A 25,663-nucleotide genomic window follows, 5' to 3' on the forward strand; every position below is an offset into this window, starting at 1 on the left:
GAGTTAGGTATTCTTTTTTCTTTTGAAAATCTGGCTTAAATATTCTGACCGGTAGCCATTTTATTTAATGAAAGGATTTTCTTTCTTTTTTTTCTTTAAATATGGAACACTTCACAAATGTGCCTGTCCTTTCACAAGGGCCATGCTAATCTTCTCTGTATCGTTCAAATTTTGGTTTATGTGCTGCCAAAGCAAGCAATTGAGTTAAGTATTCTCAGTATCTTTATTTTTACAGGTGAAGAAATAGGTTTTGAGAAGTTATATTTATTCAAGTTACAAGCTAGGACTGTCACCAACTCTGACTCCAGAGCCTATACTCTTAACCATGAGGTTGTGATTACTAGTGGGACAAATGTCCTCATTTTTCTTTTTTTAAAAATTTCTCAGCTATCCTTATGCATTTACTTTTCCATATGAACATTGTGATTTTGATCTAGATAATGTTAATTATTTAGATTTATTTAGGGAAGAATGGACACCTTTATAATAATGGATCTTATTGTCTAAAAATAAATGGTTTGTTTCATTTATTAAGGTTCTTTATATCCCACAGAGTTTTATTTTTTTAATATAGACTCTGAACATTTGTTGTTAAGCTTATTCATAGGTATTATTTCATGTGTGGTTTTAGAAAAACTTGTTATTTGGAAATAATTTCAAAGTTTCAGAAGAGTTGCTAACATTGTGCCACATTTGATTTTGTCATTCCTTTCTTGTATATGTGTGTGGGTATCCTCCCCACATCACCACCTTGAAAGTTAGTTGCAAACATCATTCTCATCACCCTTAATTACTTCAGTGTATATTTTCTAAATCAGGGACATTTTCTTATACACCGACAGTACAGTCAATTGAATTCAGGAATTTTAACATCACTATAATACAGTTATCTGATAGACAATTGTTGTAGGTTGAATTGTGTTCCCCCAAAAGTTCTAATCCCCAGTATCATGAATGTGACCTTATTTGGAAATAGGGTCTTTGCAGATGTAATCAAGTTAAGATGAAGTCATACTGAATTAAGGTGGGCCCTTATCCAGTATGACTGGTGTACTGATAAGAAGAGGAAAATGCCATGTGACGATAGAGGCAGAGATTGGAGTGATGCAGCTGCAAGCCAAGGAGTCCCAAGGATTGCCAGCCACAACCAGAAGTTAGGAGGAGGCAAGAAAGATTCTATCCAGAGTTTCAGAGGGAGCATGGTCCTGCTGGCACCTTGATTTTGGACTTCCAGCCTCCATTACTATGAGAGAAGAACAAAGACCCAATGCAGCCAAAAATAAATAAATAAATGAATAAATTTATAACATAACAGTTGCAGAGCACGGGCTCTAGGCGTGCGGGCTAAAGTAGTTGTGGCACGTGGGCTTAGTAGTTGTGGCTCGCGGGCTCTAGAGCACAGGCTCAGTAGTTGTGGCGCACAGGCTTAGTTGCTCTGTGGCATGTGGGATCTTCCCGGACCAGGGCTCGAACCCATGTCCCCTGCATTGGCAGGCGGATTCTTAACCACTGAGCCACCAGGGAAGCCCATATTTACTTATTTTTTAAACAGCAGCCCATAGGAGTTAATGTCGCAGTCAATAATCAAAATTTTTCTAGTTGTCCTAATAGTGTCCTTTATAACAAAAATCCAGAATGTAACCCACTGCATTTAGTTATGTCTCTTTAGTCTCCTTTAATCTGAATAGTTAGTTCTTCAGCCTTTATCTTTCATGGTGTTGATATTTTTGAAAAATCAGAATGCTTGTTTTGTACAGGGTACCTCATTGAGGATTTGTCTGTGCTTCCTCGTGATTAGATTTAGATTATGAATTAGGGCAGGAATACTACTGATATATCAGGGGTATTGTGTCGTTCCTAGTGTAGCCTATCAGGAGGCACACCTTGTTAGTCTGTCCCATTATTAGCAATATTAATTCTGCTTGGGTAAGGTGATATCTGTCATGTTTCTCCACTGTAAAGTTAGCATTTTTCTCTTTTTCATTAATAAGTGATATGTGGGAAAATAGTTTTAGACTCCATAAATGAGTCTTGCCTGAATTGATTATTGAAATGATGGCTGCAAAGTAATACTTTTCTGTGTAATTCCTTCTACGTTTATTAGTTGGGATTCTGAAAGAAAATCTTCCCTTCTCCCTCATTTATTTATATCAGAGTGATTTTTGGATCTTCTTTTTAGTCAACAGGTTATAATCTATTAGTGTCATTCATTTTGATGCTCAAATTCATCCTATATTTAGCCAGCAAGAGCCTCTTCAAGATGGTTCCTGTACACTTTTGATGTATCCACATCATGTTTTGAGTAGTACTTAATTTTCTTGGTGTAAGATGTCCCAGGCTCTGGAACTGAGCAAAGGGCTTGTGTGTCTGCAGTGCAGAAAGCCAAACTCCGACAGCAGGAGTTTGTAGCAAAGTAAGGATTTGTTACAGGGTGCCATGCAAGGGAGTGGGAGACAAGCCTCAGGTCCGCTCCAACTTGGTCTTTGAGTTAGGGATATTCTTAAAGGGGAAGAGCAAAGAGGCTGGGATTAACCATGGTCTTGTGACATTTCTCAATCATAGTTTTGGGAGTCAGGATGTTTCTGGTTTATGATTCTCCCAGTCAGGTGGTCCATGGCTCGGGGGTCTGTTAGCTCATCTTGCCCTGGAGAAATGACCTGAGTTTGTATATTACTGATGATATCTACAACAGCAGTTTTAGGCATCTGATTCTGGTTGATTAGTGTTCAGTTAGCACCGCATTGAGGTCAGAGGGGACAAGAAAGGGGATAAAGTTTTGGATAGAGATATTAACCATAAACTTGGTAATGGAACTTGGTTTTAGGGGGATTTGGTTTCAGTCCCCACTCCTGTTTTAACTTTCCCCAAATCTTTTGAGGGAATGGGGCGACAGCTGCTCTGGCTACTTCTTGCTGAAACGGTGTATTCTTGCCTCAATTTGGGGAATGGAAGTGTTGTATACCAACTTTCAAAACACTTGGTCAAATAGATCATAGGTCACCATGAAACAATACTTATTCACTTAACAAAGTGACAATAAAAGATTTCAAAAGCAAATATAGAGAGTTAGAACAAATTATTTAAAAGGTAAAGTTAGCAGCTCAGTATTCCCCACAAAAAAATTTGTTCTCTTAACAAAGAAAACATATTCAAGTTTTGTACCATATTACCTTTAATCTTAAAATTCATTGACTCAATTAAATTCATTCTGATCTTAATCCTGACCACACATTGAATTCCTTTTTTTTTTTTTTTTTTTTTTTAATTTTAATTTTTGGCTGCGTTGGGTCTTCGTTGCTGCATGCAGGCTTTCTCTGGTTGCGGTGAGTGGGAGCTACTCTTCGTTGTGGTGTGCGGGCTTCTCATTGTGGTGGCTTCTCTTGTTGCGGTGCGTGGGCTTCAGTAGTTGCAGCACACAGGCTCAGTAGTTGCAGCACATGGGCCCTAGAGCATGCGGGCTTCAGTAGTTGCAGCACGTGGGCTCAGTAGTTGTGGCACACTGCTTAGTTGCTCCGCGGCATGTGGGGTATTCCCAGACGATGGATCAAACCCGTGTCCCCTGCATTGGCAGGCAGGTTCTTAACCACTTTGCCACCAGGGAAGTCCCATAGAATTCGTTTCTATGGATTCTTTATTTTCGCTTGCAAATCTTCTACAACTTTCTATATCCATATGAGTTTGTCCCCTACTTTCTTTCCCTTAACAAAATGCATTTCCATTCCTTATACCTTTTTCCTTGCATACAAAGATGTTTTGCATATTAATTTTTAGTTTTAGTTACATTAATTAAAATTCCCAACTCTTAAAAACCTGAATTTCTGATGAAAACTAAGAAGTAAGCAATTGTGGACTGTTTGTCATACCACCGTTTCCCCATTGGCAAACTTTATGAACATATTCTATAACCTCTAGAAACATACATTTCCTCATAGCATAATTTTTTTTAATTGAAGTGTAGTGGATTTACAATATTGTGTTAGTTTCTCATGACATAGTTTCTTTCCTCAACGTGGTACAGGATGTGTCTAATAAACCCAAACATGTTTAGTTTTTCTCTCATAAGAAGACAAAAGTAGATAGACTTGTTTAGCAATTAATGTTTCAGTATTTTATCTTATTTGAAATGACCTGGATATTCAATGAATTCCTGTCATTTAACTTAATTTAGCAAAACTTTAAAGTTTCAAGTTACCAAAAGTCTGGAGAAACTATTTTTATTTTCAATTTTTATTTATTTTATTTTTTTCATTTTTGGCCACGCCTCGTGGCATGTGGGATCTTAGTTCCCTGACCAGGGATGGAACCCGGGCCCCCTGCGTTGGAAGCGTGGAGTCTGAACCACTGGGCAACCAGGGAAGTCCTTGGAGAATCTATTTTTAAATAGACATACCTAAAACATAATTATGCCTGAAGAGTTCACCTAAAATTTCCTATCTCATTTATCTCTATTTCATTACTTATGAAAATACCAAGGTTGCAAATAGTGAGTCTACACATTACTCACAACTTCTGTCCAACTGCTGTAAATTGGGATTTCCCATGACACCTCCTTGGGTTTGATAATTTGCTGTAATGGCTAACAACTCAGGAAAAGTTTATTAGTTACTGGTTTATTATAAAAGGATACAATTCGGAAACAGGCGATGGAAGAGATGCACAGGGCAAGGTATGTGGGAAGGGGTGTGGGGCTTCCAGGTGAGCCACCCTCCCAGAACCTCCAGGTCTCTTCATCACCTGGAAGGTCTCAGAACCCCTTCAGTTAGGATTTTTATGGAGGCCTCTTTACAGAGGCTTCACTGATTAAACCATTGACCATTGGTGGTTAGTTCAAGCTCCAGCTCCTCTTCCCTCCCCTGAGGTGGGAGTGTGTGGTGGGGCTGAAATTTCATCCACTCAATCCACGTGGTGGGTTCACCCTTAGGGGCTTTCTACTAGTTACCACTAACACAAACTCAGGGACTTGTGAATAACAAAAGGTGTTCCTTCACCTTTATTGCTCTTATCCGTCAGGAAATTCCAAGGGTTTTAGGAGCTCTGGGCTAGGGATAGGGAGGAAAACCAAATACATATTTCTTATTGTTAATCACAATGTGTCAAGTAGCTCCTGGCCACATGGGACAGTTGAGCAGTTGAAATGTGCTGTAAGTGTGAAATACATCCAGATTTTGAAGACTTAATATGATAAAAAGAATGTAAAATAATTCAACTTTTTTTGTTGGTACATGTTGAAATTATAATATTTTGGATATATTAGGTTAAGTAAGATATTATTAAAGTTAATCTCACCAGTTTATTTTTCGCCTTTTTTTTTTTTCCTGCTACGCAGCTTGTGGGATCCTTCCTTTTTCCCCCACCAGGGATCAAACCCCCGTCCTCTGCAGTGAAAGCGCGGAGTCCCAACCGCTGGACCTCCAGGGAATTCCCCTATTTTTCACCTTTTTTAATGCGGCTACTAGAAAATTTAAAGTTATATATGTGACTCACATCATATTTTTGTTGGATAGCATTGCTCTAGATCCAGGCTGCCTGGGAGTTATCTTTGATTTGGGGCAAGTTACATAATCTCTATGCCTCAGTTTTCTCATCTTTAAAGGAAAAGTAAAAAGGAAAAGCCTTTAACTCACAGGGTTGTTTTAAAGATTGAGTAGGTTAATGTGTGCAAGAGTACTTAGAACAGTGCTTGGCACATAGTAAGTGCCTAATGTTGTCTGTTACTATTCCCAGTATGAGTGCACACTGCCTGAGGGCTGGGACTTTGTTTTGTTCACTGCTATATCTCCACTTCTTAGGTTCTCAGTAAGTATTTTATGAATGAATGAATGAATATGGAGAGTTTTTGAGTGACGTAGGTAGTGATTGGGAAGGAGGTTTCTTGATTATCCAGAATGTCTGTTGAAAAAATATTACAACCAAGAAAATTGCATCCCTAAAAGACAGGTGGCCTGGACTTCTCTCTTAGGAAAAATCTATATCAAAAGGTTAGAAAAATCAAAAGACAAATTAGATATATTTTGAGATTAAAAAGTAGAAAATATATATTATTATTTGCACTGCATTTTCCAGGCTGTCCGAGACTCTCAATAAAAATTCTCTAAGCCTGCAAAAAAAAAACCTAAAAAACTAAAAAACAATACTAAGTCAGTGATCAAAAATATCTGGTGGTGGGCTAGAAGAGCATGCTGCTGCTGGTCCTTCGTGGCTGTGGTATTTTAAGGGCTTTTCAGTGCTGTTGCTTCCTCAGAAAAACTCTAATTTGCTAGGGACTGATATTTGCTAGCAGTCCAAGAGAGTGTGAAGATTCACCTGACTCAGGAACTCTTCACTAGATCTTTCCCTTGTTTCCCCAATTTCTTGGCTCTGTAGAGACCCCAAACCAACTGTCAGGATTTGGCTGTCAGTAAAAAATAAGAAGGAAACTTTTTTCTGTATGCTTTGGAAGAGATTAAAGAGCATAGAACTAGTTTATTCTTGACAGGTGTCAGATAATTTACCCATAAAATATTTAACAATTTTTGATGGAATTTTTGACAAGGTTTAAACCCTTTTCATGCTTATTGATTTATTTAGGTCTCCTATCTTTTAACTGAGTTAATTTTATTAATTTCCATTTGCCTAGATAGTCATCCTTTTCATCTGATTGTTAAAACTTTTTTAAAGTTCCCGTTTATAGTTTTTTCAAATCTTCTGTTGCTCTAGCATTCTTTTCACACCTAAAACTGTGTACTCTCCCTTTTCATTTCTTGATTAAGATTAAATCTAGTGACATCTATTTCATTGATTTTTATTTGTAAATCACATTGGATGTTTTTCCATTATAATGAAATAAAAGAAAATTAAAAGAAAAATTAATTAGAAACAACAGGAAAAGAAATCTCAGTCTGATTTACAAGTAAAAATCCTCTTTTTGAGTTTCCTTGTTGTTTTTCCCTAAATTTTATTTGTATTAATTTCTTTTTAGTAATAGGTGTGTAAGACTATGAATTTTGCTCTGAATACAACCTTTGCTATAGCTCATTGATGCGGTAGGAAGTTGTTATTTTTATTTTATAATTTCAGTTTGCATTTCCTCCTTGACACAAGAGTATTGGATCATGAAAAATCTTATGTATTCATCTTATTTAGGAAAACGTGAAAAAACACTCTTGGGTGCCATTTCTTTAGGTTTTATAGCATATAGTATTCTGTTGTCAATACTCAAAAATGATAAACAGGAGAAAATTGTTTCCAGTCAGAAATAATTTATGCATGTATAGGTAACTTGTCTCATGGAATTTTAAATACCCATTCCTCAAATAAATAATACTATAAAATGTGGGCCATAATAGTACAACCCACCTTTTTTATATACTTGCTCTAAGCAAGCAAATACTGTTAATACTACTGTAATATTCTGTTAAGAGCACAAAATAGTATCAGTATTGCAAAAAATCTTAACCTATTCTAATACAGGTTTTGTGGCTCTGGTTGGAAACTTGTACTCCTTTATATGATAAACTGTAAAAATCAAATGCAGTCTTTTAACTTTTTAATAAGATGTTTTAAATGTTGATATATATTCACATAGTTATTACATACATGTTTTTAAAAATAACTTCAGGATTGAAATAGTATAGCACAGAAGTAAGGAACAGTTCAGAAATATTGTACCAAGGTTCTGGCTTTGATTCTTAGGTCATGCTAAGGAACTAAAGACTGTGATTGTTTATAGCCCAGAGTAAAAGGCTTCTCATGTAATATGAAAGTAGAAAGAAAGAAAACATCAACTCTTCTTTGATTAAAAATTTCATGTCTCCCTTTTTTTTTTTAAAGATTTATTTATTGATTGATTGATTGCTATGTTGGGTCTTCGTTTCTGTGCTAGGGCTTTCTCTAGTTGCGGCAAGCGGGGGCCAGTCTTCATCGCGGTGCGCGGGCCTCTCACTATCGTGGCCTCTCTTGTTGCGGAGCACAGGCTCCAGACGCACAGGCTCAGTAGTTGTGGCTCATGGGCCTACTTGCTCCGCGGCATGTGGGATCTTCCCAGACCAGGGCGCGAACCCGTGTCCCCTGCATTAGCAGGCAGATTCTCAACCACTGCGCCACCAGGGAAGCCCTTTTTTTTTTTTTTTTTTAAAGAAAGAAGGTTTAATCAGGGAGATACACACTCCATAGACAGTGTGTGGGCCATCTCGGAAGGTGAGAGGCCAAAAACTTCATGTCTCCTTTTAATGTGACAGCTCCATTGGACTATAATAAAACCATTCACACTACTTCCACATTAATTTTTTACTCCCAAGAGCCAAAGCAGGCAAATTGATATTCTTTGGAAATTCAAATGTAAATGGAATAAGTCCTTCAGAAAATATGTCATGTAGATCTGTTTGATTTTATGATATAGATATGGTCCTTGGAGCTTGACTATATAATACTTTGATAAGTACCAAATCTTATTTTACTATAAGTTTTCATTTACTCAAGTGTCTATAACGTTCCTACCTATTTCTATGTGGAGTAATAGCAGTTGCTAAATAATAATGCAGAAAACCGATATTATCAATTGTTGTTGCCACCTTGAATTGATAAGATGATGTCAGAAATGTCTGGAAATGGTCAACATGCATTTTGCCTTTCTCATATAGCTGCTGTTTTCTTGTCACCTACCTTATACTGACATTTTGAGGCTAGAGCAGTTGTTGAGGTCATAAGCATTATCAGTCTTCACAGATTAAAGGAGATGTAGATATCTAGTAAATTAATCTTGTTAATTATTATGGATTAAGTTTATTTTTTATTTTTATTATTTTTTGGCTGCGGTGTGTCTTTGTTGCTGCGTGCGGGCTTTCTCTAGTTGCGGCGAGCGGGGGCTACTCTTCGTTGTAGTGCCCGGGGTTCGCATTGCGGTGGCTTCTCTTGTTGCGGAACACAGGCTCTAGGCGTGTGGGCTTCAGTAGTTGTGGCTCGCGGGCACTAGAGTGCAGGCTCAGTAGTTGTGGCGCATGGGCTTAGTTGCTCCGCGACATGTGGGATCTTCCCAGACCAGGGCTCGAACCCGTGTCCCCTGCATTGGCAGGTGGATTCTTAACCACTGCGCCACCAGGGAAGCCCTAAATTTATTTTTCTTAGGGTGATTTTTTTTTTTTTTGTACTACAGTCTTTTTATCTCCATTCCCTTTGGTTAAAGAAGCCAGATTCAAACATTAATTTGTTGACTAATATTTATCTTTTGGGTCAAGCCCTAAACATTGATGGGGAAAAGAATCTGTAATTCAATTCAACAAACTTAAAAAAAATTTACATCTACTCCAGGCAAGGCACCATATTAGTAAGGCTTTTTAGGAGGTAAAAAGGAAACTCTCCTTTCTGTTTATCAATTAAGTATTCCACTTCTTTAGATAACCTGAGAGAAATATTGTATTGGAGTCTTAAAGTTCAATGGCAGATCAAGAGAAAGGCCCATTCAGGAGAGGCCAGGTGAAGGTGAGATTTGAGAAGGTTTTGAAGGATAAATAAAATGGACATTCCATAGGGAGCTGGTAATATGAACAAAGACACAGAGAAGATGGAGAAAGCAGGATGCTTTCTGGTTATAGTAAATAGGTATGCTTGGAGCATAGGAATAAGGGGTCAATCATGTACTTAAAAATGGTGGCTCTCATCATTACTTAAAAATGACTGCCTGCTCATCACCCTGGGATGTCTGTTAAGGTGTAGCCTCCTGAGTTCTACTTCCAGAAATTCTAATTCAGTAAACCTGGACTGAGAGCCAGGAATCTTCATTTGTAATAAGTACCTCAGACCATTATCATGCAGGTGGTATGGAAAAATTGAAAATAGAGACCCATTTATACAACTTGAAGCCTTAAAGATGTTCAGTTTGACAGTGGTAAGCCACTGGAGGTCTGGAGTCTTACTGTCTCACTTGCTGTGTGACCTTGGACAAGTTACTTAATCCTCTGTGTATCAGGTTCTGCATCTGTAAATGAGGAAAGTAACAGTAATTGTTTTTCAGAGTGTTTTGAGAACTAAATAAGATAATTCATTTTAAGTGGTAAGCACGGTGGCTATAACACACTAACTGTTCGGTAAGTGTTAGCTCTTTGAAATTATCATTGTCATCTAATTAAGAGAAATATATTTATTACTAGGTTATGATTAAATTCATTAGTTATTTTACTCTGCATGCTTAATCAGACTACTTTTTGGTATATTACCTTGTGTATATTACTTCTTTTGCTCATTCATTTATTCAGAAAAACATTTTGAAATGTAGTGGGTGTGCACAATGTTAGATATACAAAAAAAAGAATGTCTTAACTACTTGTTCTTGATTTGCTAAATTATTGATTTTTGTTTTAGTAATTGATGACTAAATACATGGCTAGTAAATTCAATACTTTTCTATTTGGAGCAAAACAATATAATGTAACAATTCATTTGAATGAATTTTAATTCACTTAAAAATGCAGAAGTGGTATAGAAATTGTTGGAGGGCTTTAGTACACTTAAAGATATAATTTTAAAGCAGAACAAAAAGCTATACATTTTAAAAGTACAGCATTTTAGATTTTTCCTTTAAAAACTATATTAGAGGGAAATTTAGCAGTATGTAATCAGTTTTCAAAAAGCACAACTATTGACTCGCTTATGGAAATCTTTTCTATCAAAGTATTTATATACAGTCAGTTTTCATTATTTGCAGTAGTTACGTTCTAGAAAGTCACCTTGAACGCTGATTTAGTGAATACTGAACCATTGCTCCTAGAGGAAATAGAAGGTTAGGTCCCTGTGAGCCTCTGATTACAATGTTTTGTCAGCTGATCAATGTATAATCTGTTTTATGTGTGCTTCTATTTAAAAACACACATTTTTTTTTTTTTGGAGGAGGCAAATAGTTTATCTAGCAAAACAGAGAAATACAAGTAGATTTCACCAAGTTTACAGTTATTTAGCCTTCTTTTTGAGCTCTCCTGGAAGAACTAGGATTCCTTCCAGTAATACATCTTAAGTCTGCCCTAGAAGGCTCAACAAGTAGGGAGAAAACTACTAAAAACACACCTTATTTAATGTGTATTGTTGATTCAATAACACTGAACTAACAAATAGCACTGTAACTCGTGTCTGAATGAAGCTTATCCAGCACACATTTTCTCCATAAGGTGCACCACAACCTTCTTGTGCTTAGAGAGAGGACAGCGCTTCAGCAGCAACACCTGGGATACTATTTTAAACAGTAACATCACCAACAAAAACACAGAAAGAAAAAAGAAAGTGGCACTAGATAGACTGTGGAAAGGACACTAGTTTACAGTATGAGAGCCTTGCTTGCCCTGAGCTGGGTACGTGTGGATCTCGCAACTCATTTTTCACAGCTCTGCTCATGTCTGCAAGTGTCTGCTAAAACACCGTAAGTTATCATTGGTTTGGGAGTTACAAATAAATCTTAACAAGCAGGCTATTTTGCAGATATGGAATCCATGATAATGAGGATTTATTAATGATGACGTGTTTATAGTAGTGTATGTTGCAGAATATCTTCTGGGCTAACCACAAGAGACAAAGGTCCTATTTCAGATTTCCTTAGCTCTCCTGCATGTGTCACCCAAAGTCAGTACTCCTATATTAAGCGCCCCTCCCTCTCACTCCATAGAGGGAAAAAAGGAAAATGCCTCCGTGTTTGGTGTTGTGCTGTCAAGGAAGTCACCCACCCACTTAGTCTCCCATCTTTTGAGTCCTTGTGATTTTGGTAATTGCTATGCTGAGACCAGCTTCCTACTGAATTCCCATTCAGGGGACATTGAAAGAACAGTTGGGTCCAGAGTGTCATCCAGACAGGCTGCTCGTAATGCCAACCACAGCCCTGTTACCAGGACTCAGACCTTTTACAGTGCTTCTCTCTCCTCCAGCCACTCAGAACCAGGCCAGCTCTGCCCGTTCTTATTTCTTCCTCCAAGGCTAGTACTTCCCTTTGCAAGGGAAGAGGAAGGTGGTACCCTTATTGGCTTATTTCCCTGTAAAACCTAGTTAAATGAATGAGTTGTTCATGATTGATTCAACTACTTTGTTCTACTTAGTTAAATTCAACCATTCTCCTAATTTAGCAAAGTTACGTTGCTTAGTACAGAATTAGCTTTAAATCATAATAAACTCTGAAACCTAACAAACCAGTGTGATTTTTTTTTTTTTTTTTTTTGGGCTGTGTTGGGTCTCTGTTGCTGTGTGCGGGCTTTCTCTGGTTACGGCGAGTGGGGGCTGCTCTTCATTGCGGTGTGCGGGCTTCTCATTGCGGTAGTTTCTCTTGTTGCGGAGCACGGGCTCTAGGTGTGCAGGCTTCAGTAGTTGTGGCACATGGGCTCAGTAGTTGTGGCACGTGGTCTCTAGAGCGCAGGCTCAGTAGTTGTGGCGCATGGGCTTAGTTGCTCCGCGGCACATGAGATCTTCCCAGACCAGGGCTCGAACCCTTGTCCCCTGCATTGGCAGGTGGATTCTTAACCACTGCGCCACCAGGGAAGGCCCCAGATCAGTGTGATTTTGAGAGTATATTGATTACAAGTATGGGCACTGTGGCAGGCAGAATTATGGCTCCACAGAGAGATCCATGTCCTAATTCCCAGAACCTGTGAATACATTAGGTTAACACGGCCAAGGGGAATTACTGTACAGTTGCAGGCAGAATTAAGGTTGCTAATAAACTGGTTTTAAAATATGGAGGTTAGCCTGGATTATTCAGGTGGGCCCAATGTAAGAACAAGGGTTTTTAAGAGTGGAAGAGGAAGGCAGAAGAGTCAAAGGAAGAAGTGTAAATGGCAGAAGCAAGGCCAGAGAGAGGCAATGCTGCTGGCTTTGAAGATGAAGAAGGTAGTCAATGAGCCAAGGAGTGCAGCAGCCCTTAGAAGCTGGAAGGAACGAGAAAACCAATTCTTAGATTTTCCAGAAGGGAAAGCAGCCCAGCTAGACTTCTAAACTGTAAGATAATAAATTTGTGTCGATTACAGCCACTACGTTTATGATAATTTGTTAAGGCAGTTATAGAAATAGGTAATTTGAATAGAAGTTATCAGTGGATAATTTGTTGTGGTAGAAAAAGAAATAGAAAACGCTGAGACAAGATCTTCTGAGTTCACGCTCAACTTCTGGCCCTTTTGTGATATAGAGCCAAGTTACTTAACCTCTCAGGCCTTAGTTTCCTCATTTGTAAAACAGGGGTAATAGGACATATCTTCAATGGATATTGTCTGGATTAAATAAGTTAGTGCATCCAACACCTTTTTTTTTTTTTTTTAAATAAGGTTTAATTTATTTATTTATGGCTGTGTTGGGTCTTCGTTTCTGTGCGAGGGCTTTCTCCAGTTGCGGCAAGTGGGGGCCACTCCTCATCACGGTGCGCGGGCCTCTCACTATTGCGGCCTCTCTTGTTGCGGAGCACAGGCTCCAGACGCGCAGGCTCAGTAATTGTGGCTCACGGACCCAGTTGCTCCGAGGCATGTGGGATCCTCCCAGACCAGGGCTCGAACCCGTGTCCCCTGCGTTGGCAGGCAGACTCCCAACCACTGCGCCACCAGGGAAGCCCTCCAACACCTTTTAACTTTGTATACATCTATTATTTAAATTTTAATATGGTGAGCATGTAGGAAATTTGCAATTAAAAAGAGAAAAATAAAAACTTTATTTTATTACAAGAAGAAATTAGAAGTTATATTTAGTAAGTGTCTTATGAACATTTAGAATTACAAGAAAAGTTTCGGCTATATGTATGACAAAATATATCTCAAAAATGGGCTTTTTTTTTTTGCCAATGTGAAATTTGATTGGAAGACTTAGTAATTTATCATGCCAGTTTTATTATCCTTAAAGGAAAAAGCTGAAAAACTAAGTATATTACATATGTCATTATCAGGTGAAAAATTGACCAGCATGAGATACACGCTCAGGAAAATCTGGGAGGGGCGGAGAAGCAGAAATTAACTCGCTTCTTACTGTTTTTTCCTAGTGTTTCCAATCAACTAAATTGAGCTTTCAGATTGAATTTTGTTATAACATTGCATCCATATTTATTGGTAGAGAGCTGTAAAAGGTTATGTGATGGTTTTTCCCACATGGTTTTTCCACTTAAGGTTTGTTTTTTTTTTTTCTGTTCAATTTGGAACAAGGTATGGGGAAGGCATTTAGAGTGTGCTAGTTAAAATTTTTAGAAGTGTTTTTGAGGTCTTTTCTCAACTTTGTCTTTGGGTCTCTAGCTTAAGTATACTGTATAATTTTAAAACTTTCTTAGAATATCCTTGAATCCTCTTCCTTTATAAAAAACAAATGTTTGGGAATTCCCTAGCCCTCCAGTGGTTAGGACTCAGCACTTTCACTGCCAAGGGCCTGGGTTCAATCCCTGGTCCGGGAACTAAGATCCCACAAGCCGTGCAGTGAGGCAATAAAAAAATAAAATTAAGTAAATAAATTTACCTTAGTAGTCTGTTTTGCATCATTAGCTCTTGAGATCAGAAGTTCAGGAAGTTAGAAATAAAGAGAAAATAATCCTTTTTATATATGCTGTTATCAAGTTTTCCATTCATATAAAATTTAAAATCAAAGAAGTATAACTTAAAACATGACTAATTACTAATATATTCTTACTGTAGCTAATTCACTCGAGTAAAATAATTCTCTCTAAATGTTAATAGCTTTCACTTGATGGAACAGTAAACCCCAAGTGTTTTGATTGCTCACCCCCTCATTTTCTAGGACCTTCTCCACCATCTCATGGTTAAAGTGGGATCTGCCATTTCCGATGGTGATCCTACCTCTTGGCTTAGAGAGACCGACCCAGAGGCAGGTAGCTGACCCAATATGGGCCAGAGTCCTTTAGGAATTTGGAATTGATACTTAGAATCCTCTGTCTGGCTCTAAAATGAAGATAATAACTCTGGAACTGTTGACAGCCATGTTCTACCATGTGAAGTCAAGAGCCAAAAAGCCATTCTCCCATAGGAGAAAAGAATAAGACAGATGAACAGAGTAGCAGAGGTGAAAGATGGAGAGGGACTGAGACAAATATAAGAAGGGAATGGAGAAGTGAGGGGGATAAGTAGGCAGGGAGGAGAGGAGGAAAGAAGAGGGGGTTGGGGAGGGAGTGAGCAGAGAGAGGAGGACTCAGGAGGAAGAGAGAAAAATGAGCAAACTAACTTTTTATGACTTGGGCTCCTGATTCTGGTTTTTTCTTATGACCTTGGATTGGATTCCATGACACACTGCTGTAACCTTTATTTAAAATCCTCTTTTTGCTTAATCTACCTCTAGTTAGTTCTGTCCTTGTAGCCAGAATAGTCTTAACTAAAGCAAACACTTGTTTTTGTTAGGGTACTGCTAGCTGCTCTACATACAATATTAGTTAATTCTCACAACCTTGCCTGATAGGTAACATTCCTCCAGAAAAATGAGGGAACCTGGGTTCAGGAGAGATTAACTAATTTGATCAAGAATCCCAGTAGCTAATAAGAAACAAAACCAGAATTGAAATGTGGTCTAATTCCAAGTCAGTTCTTACTCATTCACTCGAAAGACATTTATTGACCATCTTCTGTGGACTAGACACCAGGCCAAGGTACAACAGAGACCAACAGGCAGTGGCAATTTAGTAAATGCTGTGGGGAAGGAATAAAAAGGGCTATAAGAGCACGTGAGAGGTCAGGGAAGATGCCTTGAGCATTTAAGCTAAGAGCTGAAGGTTGAGTAGTCATAAGCCAAGCATAAGGAAAGAGGTAGGTTGTGTTGAGCATTTATGAAAAGAAAATGGTGCATTTGAGGATCTAAAAAAAATTCATATGTGGGGAGCAAGGAGATGGATGGAAAGAGGTGAGCCAGGAGAGGTAAATAAAGCAAATCATGCAGGGTCTCCTATTTCATATTAGGGAATTTAGACCTTATATTGGGAGCAGTGTACGGACAGGGCCGTTGAAGGCTCCTAATCAGATTTTCTATTTAGAAAACACAAACATCCTTCACACTACTCCCAGAAAAGACTGGAGAAATTCTTAACACTAGAGGCAGTGAAGGTCAGCGGAGGAAGCTTTTGCAGTAATCCAGACAGTAAATGATTAGTACCGAGGGAAGTAGTAATTAGTGGAGGGAAAAGTGGAAGAATGTTGGAGATTACAGGGTAGTAAGTATTGTCAGTTCCTGGTGACTGGATGTGTGGGAGCGTGGGAGGAGTGTGAGTTAAGAATGACTCTCAGGTTTCTGACTGAGGCAGCGGGGTGGACTGGAGCAGTGTGCTCACCATTCACTGACACCTGGGTGACAGGGAAGGAAGAGTGGATTTTGGGGGGAAAGATGGCAGGTTCCATTCCGGACGTGATGAATTCGAGTTCTTGGAAGATAGCTGTCCCAGCTAACAAAGCCTCCTGCAGAGAGTGGATATTTTGACAAAATGAGAACTAGTCTTTCATCTTCACCCTTCATGTTTCTGGAGGGCAATGCCTGTAGGTATCTAATGAATTTTGATATTTTAGAGGATCTGAAAGACTTTTTCCATTAATTTTAAAAAAGTAAAATCGTGGTCTCTTCCAGCAAATCACTAGAAAGTCATTGCTTGTCTTTGCCATTCTACTGTGTAATTACCATTATTCTGTAGACTTTTATGTTTAGAAGAGAAAAACAAACCTATTTAAAGGCAAAATTGGTACTTCACGTATCCTTTTACCTAGTAGATATCCAGAGAATTATATTAGCTTTTATTTCCTTCAAAATCAGTGCCAGGAAAGAGAAAAATAAACATTTATTGAGTACATATTGTATGACAAAACCACAGTTTACAAAAAAAATTATTGCTGACAGGACAGAACTTTCTTCGTGGAAGTTAAAAATTAAAATTAAAGTATCTTTTAACATACTTGATAATTCAGATTTTGAAGCAAGCATTTTAAAACACTGTATTAACCTCTGACAAAACCAAAGTAAACTGTTTACTTCATGTAGTAATGTGACATCTTGTTTGAGAAGTTATCAAAATAAGCTAAAAAGGACAGTGTTTTAAAAGAAGGTTATAATTCTTCCATACATCTAAAATTATTCCACAGTAGTTTTTAAATAAATGATGGTTTTAAACCTATATAATATGCACAAGTGACAGTTAAATTCTTGGATACCAATCAAAATGTTTTATTTATTTATTTATTTATTTGTTGCGTTGGGTCTTGGTTGCAATGCGCAGGCTTTCTCTAGTTGTGGCGAGCGGGGGCCACTCTTCGTTGTGGTGCGCGGGCTGCTCATCACGGTGGCTTCTCTTGTCGCGAAGCACGGGCTCTAGGCACGCGGGCTTAGTTCCCCTGTGGCATGTGGGATCTTCCCGGACCAGGGATTGAACCTGTGTCCCGTGCATTGGCAGGTGGAGTCTAAACCACTGTGCCACCAGGGAAGTCCCCAAAATGTGTTTTTAAAAACTTCTTTCGTACTAGTAGAAATACTAGCCTGAGTTCAAGAGGCGAGGATACAGTTTCTGCTTATTCCTGATATAAGGCTATTGATTTTACAGAATATAAGACCTGCACCAAATGGTATCAAAGGTCAGAAAGGTTCCTGGTCTCTGAGAGTGGTAACAGGTTAAACTGATTCGCTTCTCGCCTTGCTTCCCTAAACTCATCTCCAGCTATGCCCCTCGTCATGTGATTTATTTTGATTTTTGAAACACATTTGACTATTCTTTACTGTTGCTTCTGTTGCCAAAACTCCCTTTCCTCAGATCTGCATTAATTTCATGTTTACAGTTGTATATTTTATTTACCAAATAAACATCTCAGTTTTATATCTATTGACTAAAACATGCATTGAAACTCAAAATATTGTTACAGCAAAAGCATAGTGGAAAAAAAATATTACAGGAATTTGGAGAAAGCTAAAGAGTTCTGGGTCAGTTTTATAAACTGACGTTTCTAAAATCGTGTGTGTATCTAATTTCTTCTCTTTAGTCTTAAAGAGATAAACAGAAAGGATATATACATTATTATAGAAATAGTTGAATGATATATTTTTAAGGTTTAAAACTACGATGAAAGAAGAATCCATACAGTGTCTGAGGAGCATTTAATTTCCATAAGGACTTGAAAGTATTAACTAATTGTTTACTATAATTTCTAGATCAAAAATCTTAACAAAGAACGATAAAAAAATCTTAAGATAGGTATAAAATCAGCTTATTTTTTCAAGAGTTGACTGAATTTGTGGAGAGAATGGTGCTTATAAATGCTTAAAAGTAATAAATATCTTGGGGCTTTACATTAATTTGTAATTTGTTACTATATTTCCTAACACAATAAATTTTAAGTGTTCTTTACAGTTCTTTACATCAGGTCCTTATGGCTGATCCTGTGCCAGACTTCATTAAAGAAACCATGAGGAACAACCCAGAATTTAGAATGAGTTGGCTTTTTCTTTAAGGTCACTTGTTTGCACACCTAAAGTGCAAAAAAAGAAAAAAATGGTGGTAGAAAATTGCTATCAGTGAGACTGCAAGCTCAGTTTTCCATTGCTCACATTTTCTATTCTCCTTTGACTCTTGGGAAATTAAGTTCTTTGTTTGCTTTTACTAGACAAAGTGCACGCCCTTTAGTAGTGTGATGTTTCCTCCTCTCCATCTATTTTCTATTCTTTCATGGTCCTGCTTATCTTTTGTGCTTTATGCTAAAGGGAAGGGATTTAAAAATGAAATTAAGAGAAAAAATCATTGACTATGTTTATGATCCATAGAGCACTGTGTCAAACTATGGCTTTTTACCCCCTTACTGGATACAGCATATAACGTCACAGTTGGTTAACTTGCTAGAGTTAGTTTATAGAAATAATGTATATTTAAATTTTTTTAAGAGTTCAAAAATGTGTTAAGTCATCTGAGAATTTTTAATCACTATTACTAATAATAAAACAACATGGTTATGGTGGAGAGGGGCGGGATGCTGTTTTCAGAGTTAGTAGATTTGTGTTGTGTGTAGAGCAGTGAGGCTGACTGCCAATAGTATTATCATTTTGTAACATTTTCTAAAGGGCTGATGTTTAGTAACTTATCAAAGAACAGAAAATGTTATACACAAGCTTCCCCAAAGGCTGCATGGGTAGTGGAAAGAGGGCAGCCTAGAACTCAGACCCAGTTCCCCAGTTGTGCTCACTTTTAGCTTCATCTCCTTGAGCAAGTGCCTTCACCCACCCAGACTTCGGGTTCTTCAAATAAAAGATGTAGAGATTATACCTACTTTTTTTTTTTTTCCTGGTAATATTAGGATTATTATGGGGTCAAATTAAATAATAAAAAAATACTTTGGAGACATAAAACACTGTCAAAGTGTAAAATATTATTAAGACTGAATACCTTAACATAGAGTACAATGTGAAGTGTTACTTGCTAATGATTGAGCCAAGTGCATTTTAAAAATTATTTCAAATCTGTCCCAGCTCTACTAAACATACTGTTACAAAGCAGGTTCTGATATAGTATAGGCAGTTCTGATATATGACTGCCTGATAGAAATTTGAAAAACTTTTATCTGACTTATGGAATTGGTAAGTTAAGGAAATAGTTGAAAAACCTACAAGTATTTCTAGAATGCTTGCTATGCTTGGCCCTTTAGGGAGAAACAAATGTTAGGCAGGTTGCTGGAAAGAATAAGTCAGGATCAAGTTACAAGTCAGTGATTTATTCTTTCTTTTTCTTTTTCTAACTATTTATTTATTTATTTGTTTGGCTGCGCCAGGGCTTAGTTGCAACATGAGGCCTTTTTTAGTTGCGGCATGTGGGATCTAGTTCCCTGACCAGGGATCAAACCCAGGCCCCCTGCATTGGGAGCACAGAGTCTTACCACTGGACCACCAGGGAAGTCCCTGATTTATTCTTTCAACAAAAATTAAATGAATACCCATGCATCTAAAGCAATTTGTATTAAGCAGAAGATCCTTGTGGTATAGGCTCTAGTATAGGCTCTGTTCCCTGTTGCTGTCTCTTCTGGCCTCATCTTTCCCCTTATTACTCTTCCATATTGTACTTCAGCACCAAACTACTTATGGTTTCAAAATCCCACTTTGTTCTCTCTTGTCTGTGGGCTTTTGCACATCCTGCTAGCTCTGCCTCTAAAAGACAGTCTCTGCTCCCTGATTTGCATACTTAAAGTCTAATTGGCTTTTTTGTCTCCCCCAACCCCAGGTCTGTGTTTGGGAAGATTAGCAGGTGGTAGGGAAAGCAGCTTGGGAAGGTAAATTGGGGAAGTTAACGTGGAATACCAGGTTAAGGAGTTGGGTTCTTATTCTGTAGGTAGTAGGAAGCCATTGAAAGATTTTTTTTTTTTTTTTAAATCATGTCATTGTGAAAGAGGGAGCTGCTTTTTTTTTTTTTTCCTTTAAATTTTATTTATTTATTTATGGCTGTGTTGGGTCTTTGTTTCTGTGCGAGGGCTTTCTCCAGTTGCGGCAAGCGGGGGCCACTCTTAATTGCGGTGCGCGGGCCTCTCACTATCGTGGCCTCTCTTGTTGCGGAGCACAGGCTCCAGACGCGCAGGCTCAGTAATTGTGGCTCACGGGCCCAGTTGCCACGCGGCATGTGGGATCTTCCCAGACCAGGGCTCGAACCCGTGTTCCCTGCATTGGCAGGCAGATTCTCAACCACTGTGCCACCAGGGAAGCCCGCCATTGAAAGATTTAATCCTGGATGGTGTTCTAGACAGAGGTGTCCTTTATAAAAATTATTAAGCAGTTCACAAGTTAGAACCTCCTTGGATTGGATTAGAGGTTGAGAATCACTATAAATTATCCAATTATGAAGCATAGTTGCAGAAACAGATGATTAGGATCTGAAGAAAAACAGAGCAGGCATTCATTCATTTTAAAAATATTATTGATGCTTATTATGTTCCAGGCTCTGTTCTAGGTTCTGGGAATACTATAGAGAATGCCTTATAGATCAATAAGAAAAAGAGACAACCCTATAAAAAACTGAATAAGTGTTTTGAATAGACATTTCACAAAAGAAAATGGCCAGTAAACATGTGAAAAGGTGCTCACTTTATTAATAATTATGAACATAAAAATTTAAAGCACGGTGAGAGACCACTACATACCCACCAGAACAGATAAATTTTAAAAGACTGAAAATGCCAAGTATTGATGAACATGTGAAGCAATGGCAACTCTCATAATCTGCTGATGGGATTATATACTGGTGCAGCCACCCTGGAAAACTGTTCGGCAGTGTGTATTCTGTGACCCAGAAGTCTCCTGCAAGGTATATTTCCAGTAGGATGGTTGCTGGCAGTTAAGTATGTTTCTTAATCTGGGTGGTGGGTACATTGGTGTTTGATTTGTGCTAATTCGTCTAGCTGTACATTTGTTATATTTACTTTTCTGCATATGTGTTATACGTCAATAAAATTTAAAAAAACTTGCCCATTAGATTCTGGAGAGGAGAGCCATCATTATCCTCAAAGTCATTACCATTATAGCAAACATTAGTGGTTATTATATGCTAGGCACTGTTGTAGGTGCATTACATGTATTAACATTTAGTCCTCACAATAACTCTTGAATCTTAACTTTTATTATTCCCATTTTACAGATGAGGAAACAGGCACAGAAAGGTTGAGTAACTTGCCAAAGCTCACACAGCTGCTGAGTGGTGGACTCAGACTTTGAACCCAGACATTCTGTTTCTAAAATCTGTTCTTAAGCACTGTGCTGTACATCCGATAAGCAAATAACAGAACAGTCTGTGCTGTCAGCGCTTATGTTTTATATAGTGATAAGTGCTATCAAGAAAAATAAAGCAGGTTAAAGGGGAATAGGCAGTACTCTAGGGAATGTTGTACTGCTGCTTTATATAGGGTGGTCAGAGAAGTTCTTATTGAGAAGGTGGTAATAGTGCAAAGACCCGAAGAAGCTGAGGGTATGAGCCATGCCAGTATGTAGCAGAAGAGCTTTCCAGGCAGAGAAAAGAAGGTTCAGTGGCCTGAGATGGGAGTTGCTTGGCCTGTCTGAAGGACAGCAAGAAGGCCATGGGGCAAATAAGGACACAGTAGTGGGAGATGAGGTAAGAGAAGTAATGGGGGCTCCGTAGTAGAATCTCGAAGGCGATTATAAGAACTTTGGCTTTTACTCTGAGTGCAGTGGAAAGTCTTGGACGGATTGTGGCACAGAGTGATGTGAAATTATTTGTGATTTATTTATTTATTTAATATATTTATTTATTTATTTTTGACCGTGTTGGGTCTTTGTGGCTGCGCATGGGCTTTTCTCTAGTTGCGGCGAGCGGGGGCTACTCTTTGTTGCAGTGCACGGGCTCTAGGTGCACGGGCTTCAGTAGTTGTGGCTCACGGGCTTAGTTGCTCCGCAGCATGTGGGTTCGTCCCAGACCAGGAATCGAACCCGTGTCCCCTGCTTTGGCAGGCAGATTCTTAACCACTGCGCCACCAGGGAAGTCCCTGATTCATGTTTTAAAAGGATAGCTCTGTTACTTTGAGAAAAGCCTGTGAGGGGGTGCAAAAGCAGGAACAGGGAGACCATCTAGGCTGTTGGAGTAATTCCATGTTGTTGAATTAGTGAGAGATGGTGTGACTTGGACCAGATTAGCAGTGGAGGTGGAGAAAAGTTTTCAGATTCTGGATATATTTGCAAAATAAAGCCTAGGGATTTGCTGAAGAGCTGGATATAGGATGTGAAATAAAGAGATTAAAGGATACTAAAGAGTTTTTGTCCTGAACAACTGGAGGAACAGCATTAACATTTACTGATATGGGGAAGATTGCAGGAGCTGGTTTGGGGAAAAAGATTAGGAGTCTTGGAAATGTTAACTTTGAGGTGCTTTTAGACATCCAACTGGGGATATTGAGTAGATATTTAGAAAACTATTCTGGAGTTCAAGTGAGGAGACTTTGGTAACCGTCGATGTATAAATGGTACAGGTATTTAAAGATATGAGACTGGGTGTACCAGCAAAGGAGTGAGTGTAGATGGAGAAGGCCTGTGTTTAGATGTCAGGAGGTGAGGAGGGCGTGTCCTAGAAACTACGTGGAAAAGGGAGGGATCCCTTGTGTGGACTGTGGCTGACTGGTAAGGTGAGACGAGGACTGAATTGATTTAGCAATGTGAAGTTAATTGGGGACCTTAGTGGGCAGTTTTAACGTAGTGGAAGCAGCAAGCATGGGCAGAAATCAAGAAAATTCGGATTATATTTTAAGTGAGTATGAGAAGCATAGGAAAGTTAGAAAAAATTTTGCCAAAATAAGTGGGATGTGTGGAGAGAAAAGAAGAGGGAAAGTTGAAATGGACAGGATTATGAAGTCCAGAGGTTTGAAAAGAGAATGCCTGACCATCTTAAATATCTGGTAACATTTCTTATTGTTGTCACTACCTTATCAATCCTTTATTTCCTATAGCATTTTGAAACAAAAGGTTTTTGAGTACTCTAATTTATGTTCTTTTGGGGGATGACAAGACAGCCATATGAGAAATAGAAAGGGGCCATTTTACTTCTCTGCTTTTGAGAATTTGCCCCGTCAGCAAAGCTCTGTTGATGTTTTTAGTTCCACTCTACCTTCTCTTGCCCATTATCCAGGGAAGATGAGAAAGTACAATAGTTTAGGCGTGATGAGGGATCAAAGTAAAACTTTGCATTTGTTAACCCACCTGACTCTACCCTCTGGTAATGGTTGGTGACTTAGTGGGGCTAGATCAGCATTACACATTAATCTTCCATATCTCTGACTTCCTTTCCACTAAAGAAAAAAAATCTAACACAGAAATTTGTTTCAGTTGGAAAAGTTTTTACTTTTATTACATTTTGCTAAAATATATGTATTTTTACTAGGTACTAAAGCAAGAGCTTATGCTGAACAGACTAATCATTATGGTAACTTCTAGGCCCACAATCTCATAAGGAGACCACTGGGTGAGCACCTGACGGCCAAGTCTGGTCAGCAGGTTAGGGCAGTGAGATAGCAACTTACATTCTTTAGCTTTTACTCTTCTTCATGCTAGTGCAAACTCAGAAATAAGTGAATTAGGCAGTGGCTCGGGGAGTTTGAGGAAACCTGGAATAGACCATAAATGAATCAAAATTATGAGTAAATAGGGGTTAGAAGTAGGGAACTGTTACCCCAGTAGAGAGTGAAGTAGTTGGTTGAAGCATCAGGGGTATGGAAATAGAGATGCTGAATCCACGTTATAGAAGGGAAGCAATAAGCTCCTAACAATAAAGCAATGATTACCCAGTATCAAGACCTGCATTCAAACTTGAACACCATCAGCCTTTTGGGATTAATCTGTATGATCAGGTTGTTCTGTAGTTTCTGATTTTTATGAGACTCTTGCCTCTTCCCTATTACCGTTTTTATGTTTAGAATAAAAACCTTCTTGAGTCCAAAAGAGCCTAACTCATTAAGTTGAGTATAAATTTTAGACTTACCAAGTGGGTACATAAATGCTACTTTAAAAGTTATTTCTTGAAATTAAAATAAAAATACCACAGAGCACTTTAACCAATTAGAGTAAAACACTTAAAATGTTAATTTGTTTGAAAGTGATGATGATGATGATGGTGGTGGTGATGATGATTTTTTTGGCCATGTGGAGTGACATTTGGGGGTCTTAGTTTCCCAACCAGGAATCGAACCCACACCCCCTGCAGTGGAAGCGCAGAATCTTAACCACTGGACCGCCAGGGAAGTCCCTGAAAGTGGTTATTGTTAAGGAATAAGTCCATTATCTGTTATATAAACTGAATTAAATTTATTCAGAAATAATACTCTCTGTACTTTAATGATATTAAAACCAAGGAATGAAATGTTTTTTTAGGGATTAACTTTTAAGAACTTTTTTTTTTTTTCTTGGCCATGCCTCGCAGCATGTGGGACCCTAGTTTCCTGACCAGGGATCGAACCCACGCTCCCTGCATTGGAAGCATGGAGTCTTAACCACTGGACTGCCAGGGAAGTCCCCTTTAAGAACGTTTAAAGTGCCCATGGTGGATTTACCATCCTCACCACTCCCCCAAAAACAAAACACTGAAAATCTGGACAAAATATATGCAACAATTGTTTTCAGACATTGAACAACAGCAATACAAGACTGTGATCCCTGAAAGACAGGAAACAAATGAGGTAAGCTGGACAGTCACCTAATCACCCTAGCTTTCTCTAGAGGCATGGTCTGAATTGCAGAGCAGGGATAGGGATCTTGGGCAAAGGAGAGTGGTCTTTTTTTTTTTCTTTTCTTTTTTTAAAAGTTTATTTTATTTATTTATTTTTGGCTGCATTGGGTCTTCATTGCCTGTGCGCGGGCTTTCTCTAGTTGTGGCGAGCGGGGGCTGCTCTTTGTTGCGGTGGCTTGTCTTGTTGCGGAGCACGGGCTCTAGGTGCGCGGGCTTCAGTAGGTGTGGCACGTGGGCTCAATAGTTGTGGCTCACAGGCTCTAGAGCGCAGGCTCAGTAGTTGTGGCGCACGGTCTTAGTTGCTCTGCGGCATGTGGGATCTTCCCAGACCAGGGCTTGAACCTGTGTCCCCTGCATTGGCAGGCGGATTCTTAACTACTGCGCCACCAGGAAAGCCTGAGAGTGGTCTTTAATAAGTCGAGGAGATCAGAATTCATGGAGGCCAAGGCAGCTGGAAATTGCAGGGGAGAATTCCAGCAGAAAGACCACTATATAGAAAAATAACGCTAACAGTCTGCA

The 25,663-nt window shown here is 38.6% G+C and overlaps 1 protein-coding gene and 1 pseudogene across 3 annotated transcripts in view; one reads left to right on the plus strand and one right to left on the minus strand.

Moving 5' to 3' along the window:
• The window catches only part of YES1 (YES proto-oncogene 1, Src family tyrosine kinase), a 101,822-nt gene that overhangs the window by 38,142 nt on the left and 38,017 nt on the right, over nt 1-25,663 (plus strand). The window lies entirely within an intron of this gene.
• Nucleotides 96-195, minus strand: LOC137777105 (U6 spliceosomal RNA; annotated as a pseudogene).

Source organism: Eschrichtius robustus, chromosome 14 (assembly GCF_028021215.1).
Source record: "Eschrichtius robustus isolate mEscRob2 chromosome 14, mEscRob2.pri, whole genome shotgun sequence".
In the NCBI taxonomy this organism is placed as follows: Eukaryota; Metazoa; Chordata; class Mammalia; order Artiodactyla; family Eschrichtiidae; genus Eschrichtius; species Eschrichtius robustus.